At 47.7% G+C, this 12973-nt stretch overlaps 1 protein-coding gene and 2 long non-coding RNA genes across 5 annotated transcripts in view; 1 reads left to right on the top strand and 2 right to left on the bottom strand.

Annotated features, from left to right (window-relative positions):
- The window catches only part of LOC146796482 (acyl-coenzyme A synthetase ACSM3, mitochondrial-like), a 441567-nt gene that overhangs the window by 420599 nt on the left and 7995 nt on the right, over nucleotides 1-12973 (bottom strand). The gene's annotated exons all lie outside the window — the stretch shown is intronic.
- LOC146796484 (uncharacterized) lies at nucleotides 9627-10092 on the bottom strand. Its single transcript, XR_014969933.1, has 2 exons — nucleotides 10062-10092; nucleotides 9627-9693 (listed from the first exon to the last, which is right to left on the bottom strand). It is a non-coding gene; the product is annotated as an uncharacterized LOC146796484 (long non-coding RNA).
- On the top strand, nucleotides 10655-11147 carry LOC146796483 (uncharacterized). The gene is made up of 2 exons (XR_014969932.1): nucleotides 10655-10712; nucleotides 11081-11147. It is a non-coding gene; the product is annotated as an uncharacterized LOC146796483 (long non-coding RNA).

The following is a 12973-nucleotide window of genomic DNA, read 5'->3' as shown; positions in this document are numbered from 1 at the left end:
CTTCGATTCCTTAATGGTTGGGGGGAGGTTAGCTCTGCTTCCTGAACGTGTCGCTGTCAATTCATCAGAGCCCCCCGAGTCTTGGTTTGGTGGTGCCACGTACCGCCGTTCCGGCTTCAGGTGCTAGCGCTGTCCCGCTTCTGTTTGTTGCCTCCTTGCTCATGTCCCGGCGTTTACTCCAGTGCTTGGGAAAAAATGCGCGAAACCTGCGCCTCCGGTGCTCTATGGCGTGGAAATTTTGGGCATTCTGCGGCTGTTCCACCGCCCGGCCTCCTTCATTCGTCCCTTCCGGCTCGATTCCCAATGCTGCTTCCTTCCACGTAGACTAAGATCGGATTCGGGGAACACTTCCTCTGTCCGACTTGGGTGGATCTCAATCCGCTGCTGCTGCTTCCTTCGACGTAAACTCAGATCTTCTCTTCTTCTTTCGCAAGGGGGAGACTTGAAATGTGATTTTCTGGGCCGTTGGCCCCTCTTAACCTCCCCCTTACCTACCTTGCTCGCCCCCTGATTGGGGGGGAGCTTCCTTTGTTTGCGGGCCTATCCATGCGCTCCCTGGCCTAGCCGGGTTTCCTAATTGCGGGGGCGTGGGGGGTCCCGCCGCCGGCCAGCGTTCTACCCAGGCCTCCATCGGGTCCGGCTTTGTCTTCCCCGGCCCGGGTCCTTTCCTGATTCACAGAATCACTAGTAGTTGGAGTTGTTCATCCCTCGAAACTGGAATTCACTCACTGGAAAATACCGGCATGGGGTGGACTTTCCCCGTGTGGCTGTGTGCGCTCCAGGGTGAGTCCACCTGCAAACACTGGTGAACACTTGTGAACCTGCAGCCTCGTGGGCATTGTAAACTCTTTGTAAATTTTTTCACAGACTAACAATGTAGAGTTAATCTGGCTTGACCGGAGTAAAACAATGAACGTTTTTAGGATGGGTTGTCAAGAAATGACGCCTCACATTTGACAGGGGACAACAACGGGAGTTGTTATTCCATTGGCAAGGTAAAGTAATCTGTTGCGTAGGAAAAAAAGTGCAAATGGACTTTAGCGTCACATTATTAGTTCCCGCCCTCATGCTAATACTTACGTGTATGTCGGTTCCACTCGCACCCAAGCACAGGGTGACTCTGCTTTAAAATATTACAAAGCCCCTCTTCCCACCCCCGTGTAAACCAGTTCGGGCGCACATGAAATTCCAATTACCCATGGGCTAACTACTGCTCCTTTAGGTCTGAATGTAATCACAGGCCTTGCAGAAAACTCCAGAAATATAAATAATCGAAGACACGTTTTCTAAGGGCCAACGTGCCCCAAGGGGCCGTGACCACCCAACATCAGCAGTGGGATAGTGCGTTTTATCCCTACAAACCTCTTTCTTCAGTTTCAGCAGCATTCCCATCACTTTTCAGCTCTGAATTAAACGGTCCATAAATGCAGTCACAGATTTCTATGCCAACTTTTTTCGAATAACCTTTGTGAATTTAAATACAATCACTTTTACTTTGATGGTTCTGTTTCTATATCTTTATTTCGTACGGTATTTCAAGCTTTCTTATTGTTAAAGCTTTATCTAAAAGCTATAAACAAAATCGTGGTTCAAACTCGCTTATCAACATTTCTACACAAATACGAAAGTCCTGGTAAGCGCGCTGCCATCTGCTCTCCAAGCAATGGGATTAAGACCAAGCATTGTGACCACATGGCATTAACTACCCGAAGACACATCCTGCCCTGGCTACACTCACTGCTTGCGATCCCGCTGTGGCCTCACACTGCCCTGCTCATCCTTTACAGTCTCATGGGGTGAGATGTGTTCAAAACGCTGCAGGCTGCACGACTATGAACCATTACCTATACACTTGTACTCACCGGCTTCTCACGTATTGTCCCGGGATGACCTTCGGGGGTTCATCATGCAGTCGCGGATCGCGGGGGGGGGGGGGGGGGGGGGGGAAGGGAGGGGGGGGGGGGTATGTTGCAGGGGGGGGGGTATGTTGAGGGGAGGGGGTGTGGGGGGGGGGGGGTGTTGCGCGGGGGCCGGGAGGGGGGAGTGTTAAAATAAATAAGAAAATCCTACCTGAGGTCCAGAGCAGGTCCGCGCCGCCTCGGGTCCATTGGCACCTACAGCCCCTCTCAGCCAATCCTGGCGCTGCCAGCAGCGCTAGGATTGGCTTAGGGCACGGTAACTGCTCGCCCGCCTGCCCATTAGGAGACCGAGGTTTGAGCCTTTGCTCAACCCTCGCTCTCCTAATGGGCATGCGCCAGCCAGAAAAGACACTAGTGCGCATGACTGGGCATGGCGCGAAAATTCACTCACCTTCCCCATTCATGCGCACTTGTGCTGCTGCCTGTTGTCCCTGGTCCGTCTGACAATCATGTCAGTCACATGACGCCGGTCTGACATCATGCTGACTGACATGATTGTCAGTTCTCCCTCGGCGTCTTTGAACTTATGTAAACTGATTCAGTTTACTTAAGTTCAAAGACGCCGAGGGAGCTGCGGACGGGGGGGCTACGCCCCAACGCCCTAATGGACGCACCGCGGCTGTTTGCAGGGCTACCCGTGTCGGTGGCACAATCAGTGCTACAACACACTATTAGCAATTGGCTTACAGGTCCTGGGTACACCGGGTGCACGGTAATATGGACTTACAAGTAAATCAAATACGCCAATCCTGGAGAAACTAAATACCATTACATTTTAGACAGGGAGCACTTGCACTTTAGCACTGATCAGCAGTGGTAAAGTGCCCTGAGTCCTAAAACCAGCAAAAATGAAATCCAGCACATGGTCAAAAATAGAAGGTCAAGGGGGTGCGTGGCCAACTGCCCGACATTGCGGCCGCAACTTAGTGGAGCTCCGAACCCGGGCTCATCGATCCTGGAATTCACTGGCTGCACACAGCGTGAAAGGGTCCAGAACGGCAGGTCCCGACACCGGGAAGCGGAGCGGACGACTGGACCCGCTTCTCGGATTGCTGTTGGGGCACTGCTGTGAGACACGAGGACTAGGCCCAGTACGCGAGCGGAGAGAGGTGCGGAGACCCTAAACCCGCGAAACGGAGAAGCTACCTGGTGGACGCGCTTAAACTGGGGCTCGGCTGGGAGTGAGACCGGAGAAGCCGGCCCGAGTGTGCCACTTCGTTTGCGGAATGACTCCGGCTGCAAAATGTGAACGCCGGCGGCGAATTCGGCTGTGCCTCAGTAGCGGGCCTTTGGACTGGAGGCTACGCAAGGCCGTGGTTGCTGTTGGGCCTACGGCATCTCGTTTCAGGTGCTGCGGTGAATGACGGCGCAAATTGATTGAGGGCAACCAGCACCGATGTGCTACGGCGGATTGGTGTCACACAAGAGGGGGGCATCTGCGAGTGGCTGTGAACGCGTGCGCCCAGCTGGCCTACGCTGTAATTTCAGGACCGCGAGCTGGGGCCTGTAATACTGTTCTAGCCTCTGAACTGTGGTGATACTGAAGCTACTACAAGTGGGAATGGGAGTCTCTTCTATGCCAGAGGGGACACTTGCTACACCGCTAGCCCCACAGTGAAGTTGACAGGACTGGGGGGCTAAAACATAGTCGCTGGCAAGGTAGCCCTGGACATTCAGTTGGTCGGCGGTGCACATAGGACAAAAAGTGTCGCTGTTGCTGGAGAACACGAGCACAGAGCTGCTCACCCTCATATTCTTGCACGATATACTTGGCAGTAGAAGTGAGTACAAGCTCTGCAGGGAACATTTGACTGGTTGGCCGGTGGCATACAGGAGCTGCGATGCATTGGCATTGCTGTGTCCCTCATACCCTGGTGGGGTGGTTGCTTGCTGTACTGGTGGGTTCAGGCAAGTTGTGATGGGCCGCAACAGGGGAAAACAGCAGGACGCTGGCCCGAGTGTGGACCGCACTCTTGGACAGGACGCTCTGGCGAGGCCTCTCAAACGCCTAGCTGCATACCACCCACCCAGATGGCAGAAATATGGATAAACTGGATCTTATCCTGCAGGAGGTTAGAGACTCCCGGAAATCCATCGAGCAGCAAATCGGCGCCCTTACGACCGGATTCACGCTACTTAAGGCGGACCACGAGAAGCTTGCGAATAAGGTGAAGGAACACACGGCGGCGCTGGCAGATCTGTCTCCACAACAAGCTCAGAACACGACCCACATACAACAGCTCCAGCAACAGGTTGCTACACTGATGGACCGGGTGGAGGATGCGGAAGGAAGGGCAAGGAGGAACAATGTACGGGTTATTGGGCTGCCGGAAAAAAGCAAGGGAGATGATCAAGATAGATATATGGAGCAGTGGTTCCGTGAACATGTTGCTACAGAAGGTCTCTCTACCCAATACTGCGTGGAGCGCACACACAGAATACCCACTGGCAGGCTGAAACCGGGCCCCCCCCGACCCATCATTGTCAGGCTACTGAACTACAGAGACCAAGATACGCTTTTGCAGAAAGCCAGGGAGCGAACTCAGATCCATTTCGAGAATAGCCGGATATCGCTTTACCCGGATTATACACTACTAGTGCAAAGACAGCGATCCTCCTTCATGGGGTTAAGAAGAAACTAAGGGATCTGAAACTGAAATATGAATTGCTCTTCCCAGCCCGACTAAAAATTATTTATGACCGGAAAACACAATTCTTCGAAAGTCCGGGAGACGTATAGGAGTGGTTGGAGGTGACGGACCCTGTGGGGAATGGGGACAATGCTTCCTAGAGCACGCAACAAAGCTCCTCTCGGGTGGACATGTCGAGTACCAGGCACAGTAGGAGGATACGCAGGAACTCCCGACGGACCAACCCCACGCCGCAACAAATGCAACAGGGAAAGCAACAAGCGATTATGACGGCCGCTGCCTTCGGACAGTCTGCGTTGATTGAGGACTCCTCCTCCTCAGATGGAACAGGGAATAAGTCAGACTCTTAGGGCAGTGTGGCCCTCTTCCCCACTGTGACCTCACAGACGGCAGATGGCATGTTCGGCTAATCGCCAGAGGATGTTGCTGCTCATGGGCCTGTCACAACGGACGTTAATATATCCTTTTTGTAGAACTATGCTACTGACGCTGTGTGTAACTGTAATTGTATTTTATTAGCCCGGGTTTCCGCAGTGATGGAGCTCGATATAATGCTGGAGTGCGGTTCTGCACCCCATGGCCGGGGTTGGCGATGATCCCCAATTTGCGAATGCCGTTTTTATTCAGGGCACAGTTCTGCTTGACATGTTTTGGTTTCTGGACCGGTACAGTTTCTCGACTGGACTGAATATTGGGGTTTGTGGGGGGGGGGGGGACAGTCCTATTTATTTGTTTGCCTTGGGTTGGCTGGCCAGCATCACATGTATGTTATCGCCTGTTACACTGCTCGCCATGTTTTTGCAATGCACTTACCCAACACATACCAGGTGATAACGTGGAATGTTCGGGGACTGGGCTCTGTACAGAAGCGTTATAGAATTCATGCTCAACTGTTGAGGCGCAAGGCACACATAGTCTATCTGCAGGAATCCCACATGGTGGAGCAGGAGGCACTGAAACTACGTAAGAAATGGAGGGGGCAGGTCTTCTCCATTAGTTACTCTTGGTATGCACGGGGAGTCACCATCTGGGTTAGACGTGGTGTGCCGTTTCAACTCCTAGAACAAAGAATTGATCAGCAGGGACGCTATATTTTTATACGTGGGTCCCTTGATGGTCAACAGGTAGTACTGGGTAGCACATATGCACCGAATTTTGAGCAGCAACGATTTCTGGCCACCCTAAACCTGGCATTAGTGGGCTGGGAGATGCATCCCTGGATAATAGGTGGGTACAATAATGGACATTGACTTAGACAGGTCCCATCCCCCTTTGAATGGTACGGGGGTGATTAAGCAGGCGAAGGCTCTCTGTGGTTGGGCGGAGGGATGGGCATTATGTGATGTATGGAGAAGGCGTGACCCGACGCAAAGGGAATACTCTTTTTACTCCCCGGTTCATATGCTCCACACAAGGATAGATAGGACATTCTGTAGCGGTGCAGGTCACACACGCCACATACCTAGCAAAGACCTTTTCGGATCATAACCCACTTGAGATAGAGATTAAGTGGGACAGGATACCTACTCCAGTGCCTACCTGGAGGCTCTGGCCACAGTTATTGGAGGACACGGCATTCCGAGCCGCAATAGCAGACACTATTACCCATTACTTCGCTGAAAACAGTAACACGGCTTCTAACTGACTGGTAGAGTGGGACGCTTTCAAGGCGGTCATACATGGTAGGGCCATAAGTGCGACAGTGGGCTACAGGCAGGAGGTTCAAAGATCCCTCGCGGAAACAGAACACAAGATGGACAAGTTGGAACAGGAAGCAGTACATGACAAGGAGAAGCAGGTGCCACTTCAAGAAGTGCGTATCCGGCACGCTGAATTGCTAGAATCCCTCCGACTCATAGATTATCAGCGTTACACGCAGTTGTGCCACTCCAAGGCGGACAAGTCAGGGACACTGTTAGCAAAGATATTGCGGCATGCCCCCCCCCCCCCACAATTGTGATCAATGAGATAACTACTTTGTCGGGCGATCCGGTACACACACAAAACGACATAAATTCGGCTTTCTGCCAGTATTATGCCTCATTATACAGCAAGCCTATGGATAGGGAGGACGATCGCACAGACAACTTTCTGCAGGCACTAGCCTATCCCCAAATGACAGCGGAAGCCCTGGAAGGACTGGCAGGCCCCATCACTGCGATGGAAATTAAGATAGCACTCAATGGGCTTCCGCGAAATAAAACGCTGGGTCTAGACAGGTTGCCTGCAGAATTTTACACTACCTTTATGGACTCACTCCTACCCAACCTAGTGCACTTATATAACACAGCGCTGAAGGAAGGGGCACTACCCCTCACCACGGCGCAGGCATTGGTGGTCTCGCTCCCGAAACCGGGTAGGGACCCTACAGACATGGCCAGCTATCGCCCATTGTCATTATTAGCGATGGAATACAAGATACTGGGTAAAGTGTTGGCAAATAGGCTTCTGCCCCTTCTGAATAAGATGATCCACATAGATCAGACAGGTTTCCTACCGGCCAGGAGCACATCTCTGAACACTAGGCGACTGCACCACCTTATGTCGACTGCCCCAGAGCGCTATGCTCATGCGGGATGCATATCGTTAGACCTACGCAAGCATTTGACATATTGCAATGGGGGTACATGTTCAAGGCGCTGACTAAGATTGGGCTCCCAGAGGGGTTCATTAAGTAGCTCAGATTGTTGTACAACGCTCCTACTGCCCGTGTTCGAATGGGTGGTCATATATCGGCAGAATACCCGATATTTAGAGGGACGGGGCAATGCTGCCCACTTTCACCACTACTGTTTATATTGGCACTGGAGCCCCTGGCTCTACGGTTACGTAGGGATACACGGGAATTGGGTATAGAGGTAGGGTCTACAACACACCTTTTCCCCGCATATGCGGATGACATTGTCCTTTATATTAAAGACCTTCGGTCCGATCTGGCCCCCCTGGCAGAGATATTTGCCACCTTTTAGCATATATCGGGACTGGCCATTAACCCGGCGAAGTCCCAAGCCTTTTTCTTTTGCGAGCACGTCTCGCCCACAGAAATCGCATTTGGATCCACGACGCTAAAGGTGGCTCCGCATACGTTTAAGTATCTGGGCATTCATGTATACAGGACCCCTGCTAACATGCTAGAAGGTAACCTTAACAGAGCAATTAGAGCCATGCGTTCTAACGTTGCATTTTGGACCACGCTACCACTGTCGGTGATGGGCAGAGTAGCTATAACGAAGATGGTGGTTCTCCCACGATTGATTTACTATTTCACAAATCTGCCTCTATTGGTCCCACAAACTACCTTTAAACACCTTACTTATTGACCTCGTCTGGGGGAAAGGCAGGCGACGGATAAGTCTTAAAAAGCTCCCACTAGGTACGAGAAGGGGAGGGTTAGGAGTGCCAGATCTTAGAGCGTATTATTATGCCTGCCAGTTGCAATGGTTATCTTATTGGATGGCAGGGCGCAATCTGCAAGAAATAGGGTTCACAGAGCGGGATATAAATAATGGGGCCCTACACACACTGCTATTACCGAGGTGTAAGCCCCCTCACCATCTTCCACCCTTATTACATACAGCTCTGCAATATTGGAAGGTGGCGCTACATTACACAAGCTCACAACCTGCCTACGCCGGCAACATCCCCTTATTGGGTATACCACTAACAGCCGGGAGACGGATGTATGACGTTACAACGCACACTTTTACAACGCATGCACTTACAACGCATTTTTTACAACGCATAATCCATTACAACGCATGACATTACAACGCAGGACACTACAACGCATTTTTAAAAAATACCTTTACAACGCATTACCATTACAACGCATACTACCTTTACAACGCATACCATTACAACGCATAATATTAAATTACATTTAAGGTAAGTATTAGATAGTATAGGGGTAAAAATTACTATTCTAACTCCAGGGGGTGCATCAGTAGGGTAAGTGTTGGATAGTATAGGAGTAAAAATTACTATTCTAACTCCAGGGGGTGCATCAGTAGGGTAAGTGTTGGATAGTATAGGGGTAAAAATTACTATTCTAACTCCAGGGGGTGCAACAGTAGGGTAAGTGTTGGATAGTGTAGGGGTAAAAATTACTATTCTAACTCCAGGGGGTGCAACAGTAGGGTAAGTGTTGGATAGTGTAGGGGTAAAAATTACTATTCTAACTCCAGGGGGTGCAACAGTAGGGTAAGTGTTGGATAGTGTAGGGGTAAAAATTACTATTCTAACTCCAGGGGGTGCAACAGTAGGGTAAGTGTTGGATAGTGTAGGGGTAAAAATTACTATTCTAACTCCAGGGGGTGCAACAGTAGGGTAAGTGTTGGATAGTTTAGGGGTAAAAATTACTATTCTAACTCCAGGGGGTGCATCAGTAGGGTAAGTGTTGGATAGTATAGTGTAATATTATGCGTTGTAATGGTATGCGTTGTAATGGTAGTATGCGTTGTAATGGAATGCGTTGTAAAGGTAGTTTTTAAAAATGCGTTGTAGTGTCATGCGTTGTAATGTCATGCGTTGTAATGGATTATGCGTTGTAAAAAATGCGTTGTAATGGTAGTGCGTTGTAAAAGTTGCGTTGTAAAGGTTGTTCCCCCCGGGAGACTCACAAAACGTACAATAACGCCTTGGTTAGAAGAAGCAATCGGACTTATTTAATGATGGGCAGCTACTGGATCATCAAAGTGGGACGAGTTGCACACCTTGCTTTCTACAAGTTTCTCCGATTTTTAAACTTTTAGCTTATAACTGTTGCGTGCTCAGTGGCGTCGCGCTCAGCCCAAACAGCACGTTTTTCTAAACAACAACATTTTCGGGACAACCTTCTGCCCAAATCCACTGGCACAGCCAAAACTGCATTTGCAATAAATCATTCATCTCATATTCATCTTATCCATTATTCAAAACGTTAATTTTCCATAAATACTCCATGTATTCCCTTTTGGAATGGTTTAGATCTTCATGCAAGCGTTAAGCCATTTTACATATTTCTGATGTTCCTGCCGGGCCATCCGAACCTCTCTTCAAGAACACGACTGGAGGCAAATTCATTCATAGCAGTTTATTCAAAATCCAATGCATTTCGGGCCTCAAGGGCCCTTCGTCAGGGAAAACTGTAAATGACAATTACACACGTTTTAATTTTCTCATTACTAATATAAACTGACTAATACAACAGTATATCATGCTTAAAGTTGCGCTTTTTTCTTAATCTCAAAGGTTAATTTGGCTGAAGTGCATATTATTCCTTGCTGAAACCCCGCTCTTTCATGGTTAAAATAGCATCCTCTCACTGAGTCATAAATTACCTTGCTTTAACCCCGACTTCTTGCGTTCACCATCTGCTCATTACCTTACTAAGCATCCCCCTTCTAAATCTTTTGTTATGCTTCCCTTTACTCTCGGTCTGCAATGTAAACATCCATTCTTTTTCAAAGACAGCATTTCTTTGTCTAAGATAGCATAACTCATCTAATCTTACCTGCTGGGAAGCAAAGCGTCCTCCTCCCTCCTTTTTAAAATGTGATTTCTACTTTCCCTTCTACCCTCGAGTATTTAAACACATTTTAACCCCTCCTCTCCAGAAGCCCTCCTCCGCATTTCCACTTAATTAACACCTATGCCACTTCAAGAACTCCCGGGTTTCCCTGGGAAAAAATACGGTTCCCATGATGCATTTAAACAAACAGGTACAGGTACTCTATTATGACACATATTTAGTGCAACTCTAAGCATTAAAAGAATTCTGGCAGTCTCTAGAACATGTGATTAGTCCAATGTTATTCGCGTTTTTCTGACACCAAAAATAAACTTGCTGAGTGAACTACAAGTTTATTTTTGGTGTTAGAAAAACGCGAATAACATTGGACTAATCACATGTTCTAGAGACTGCCAGAATTCTTTTAATGCTTAGAGTACCTGTACCTGTTTGTTTAAATGCATCATGGGAACCGTATTTTTTCCCAGGGAAACCCGGGAGTTCTTGAAGTGGCATAGGTGTTAATTAAGTGGAAATGCGGAGGAGGGCTTCTGGAGAGGAGGGGTTAAAATGTGTTTAAATACTCGAGGGTAGAAGGGAAAGTAGAAATCACATTTTAAAAAGGAGGGAGGAGGACGCTTTGCTTCCCAGCAGGTAAGATTAGATGAGTTATGCTATCTTAGACAAAGAAATGCTGTCTTTGAAAAAGAATGGATGTTTACATTGCAGACCGAGAGTAAAGGGAAGCATAACGAAAGATTTAGAAGGGGGATGCTTAGTAAGTTAATGAGCAGATGGTGAACGCAAGAAGTCGGGGTTAAAGCAAGGTAATTTATGACTCAGTGAGAGGATGCTATTTTAACCATGAAAGAGCGGGGTTTCAGCAAGGAATAATATGCACTTCAGCCAAATTAACCTTTGAGATTAAGAAAAAAGCGCAACTTTAAGCATGATATACTGTTGTATTAGTCAGTTTATATTAGTAATGAGAAAATTAAAACGTGTGTAATTGTCATTTACAGTTTTCCCTGACGAAGGGCCCTTGAGGCCCGAAATGCATTGGATTTTGAATAAACTGCTATGAATGAATTTGCCTCCAGTCGTGTTCTTGAAGAGAGGTTCGGATGGCCCGGCAGGAACATCAGAAATATGTAAAATGGCTTAACGCTTGCATGAAGATCTAAACCATTCCAAAAGGGAATACATGGAGTATTTATGGAAAATTAACGTTTTGAATAATGGATAAGATGAATATGAGATGAATGATTTATTGCAAATGCAGTTTTGGCTGTGCCAGTGGATTTGGGCAGAAGGTTGTCCCGAAAATGTTGCAGCTACTGGATCATGACACCTTTGTTCGGGAGACGGGGGCACCGGGACACTTGTATATGGTCCTTGCGGCATTAACCCGTTATGTCAAAACACATTGGGCTCCACAACGGCAGGAACCCACTAACCACGAACTGATTAAAGCACTATATTATATGGGCCGTGGGAGACACCTGATAAAATGGCTATATGTAGGAATTCGGGCACATACAGAGATCGCCCTACTTCCATTACGTAATGCATGGTCGGATGACAAAGGAAGGGCCATAGAGGACAAGGAATGGGAAAGAATCATAGAACAACCCCAGAAAACCTCATGTAATGCCAAATTTAAGTTTATTCAAACAATGATTTTACATAGGGCATATCTTACCCCGCACAGATAAGATAGGATGTTCCCGCAGACCCAACATCACTGCCCGAGATGCCATTGGGAGGGAGCTTACCTGGCCCATATGGTGTGGTCTTGCCCGTGCCTAAGAGAGTTTTGGAATGCGGTTAGACGTTACACGCAAGAGACCACGCATAGGAACATACTTAATACTATGGAAGAGTGTATTCTGGGGCTACATAAAGCTTATACCAAATACAAAATACAATACAAATTTGTGAACCTGTCTTTGCTCCTGGTAATGCGGGCAATTACTATGCGATGGAAGTCCAAGAACCCCCCTTCAGCTCGTACGTGGTACAATGATCTGATCCGCTGGGGCAGTGCAGAAAATGCTGAAATCTGGAGGGAAGAGGCCAGGGGCCTGCGTAGAAACCCGATAGCATTAGACTGGGATATTATGTTAGAAGCCCTGAAAGCACAAGACTTGGACTCTACTACCACCTCCCAGGGCACGCAGTAAAGTCAGATGGAAGAGCAATCTATAATAACGACCTGAAAGATGTACATGCAAGTATGTGATTGTGTACCCCGAACAGGTTGGACATATATTTATAAGTCAAATGCAAAAGAGTTAATTGTACAGTGCTGCTGTAAGCTAAAATTATGGATAATATGTATACTTGGAAGATCTAAACGTAAACAAATAGACTGCATGGAGGGGGGCGGAGGGATTTTGTTGGGGGTTTGTTTCGCAGTTTTGTAGAAACCTGAAGCGTGAAGGGCTGTGGACTTAGATGTGGACTGGAAGATGAGAGGCTTACAATCCGAGATGTGATAACTACTATAGGAGGTGTAGAACACTGAAAACGAGTATATATTGTTTGCAGCGAAGTCAACTGTCTACCTCTGTAATGAATAATAGTATCTAATGCACTTTTGTTCAAATAAGTGTCATCCCACATGCTTCATGTAAAGTAACAGGTTACTAAGATAAAAGAAAATAATAAAAATGTGTTCCAAAAAAAACCAAATAGGAGGTCAAAGGCAAAAAGACAGGGAATACCACGCCAAAAGATGCCGGGTCTAACATGTTTTAAAATGTGTATGTTTTTTAAAGATTTTTACATATGTACTGTATTTTGTTTATCTTGTAAAGCGAATCTCATTGTAGATCTGTGTCTTATAAATAAATTGAATTACATCTCAGCAGAACCCTTGACTGTGACTAGTTGAATAAGACTGTGTAACAAGG

The sequence above is a fragment of the Triturus cristatus genome, chromosome 10 (assembly GCF_964204655.1).
Source record: "Triturus cristatus chromosome 10, aTriCri1.1, whole genome shotgun sequence".
NCBI lineage: Eukaryota > Metazoa > Chordata > Amphibia > Caudata > Salamandridae > Triturus > Triturus cristatus.
The sequence above is the reverse complement of the archived record's forward strand: the minus strand, read 5'-3'. Positions and strand labels throughout refer to the sequence as shown.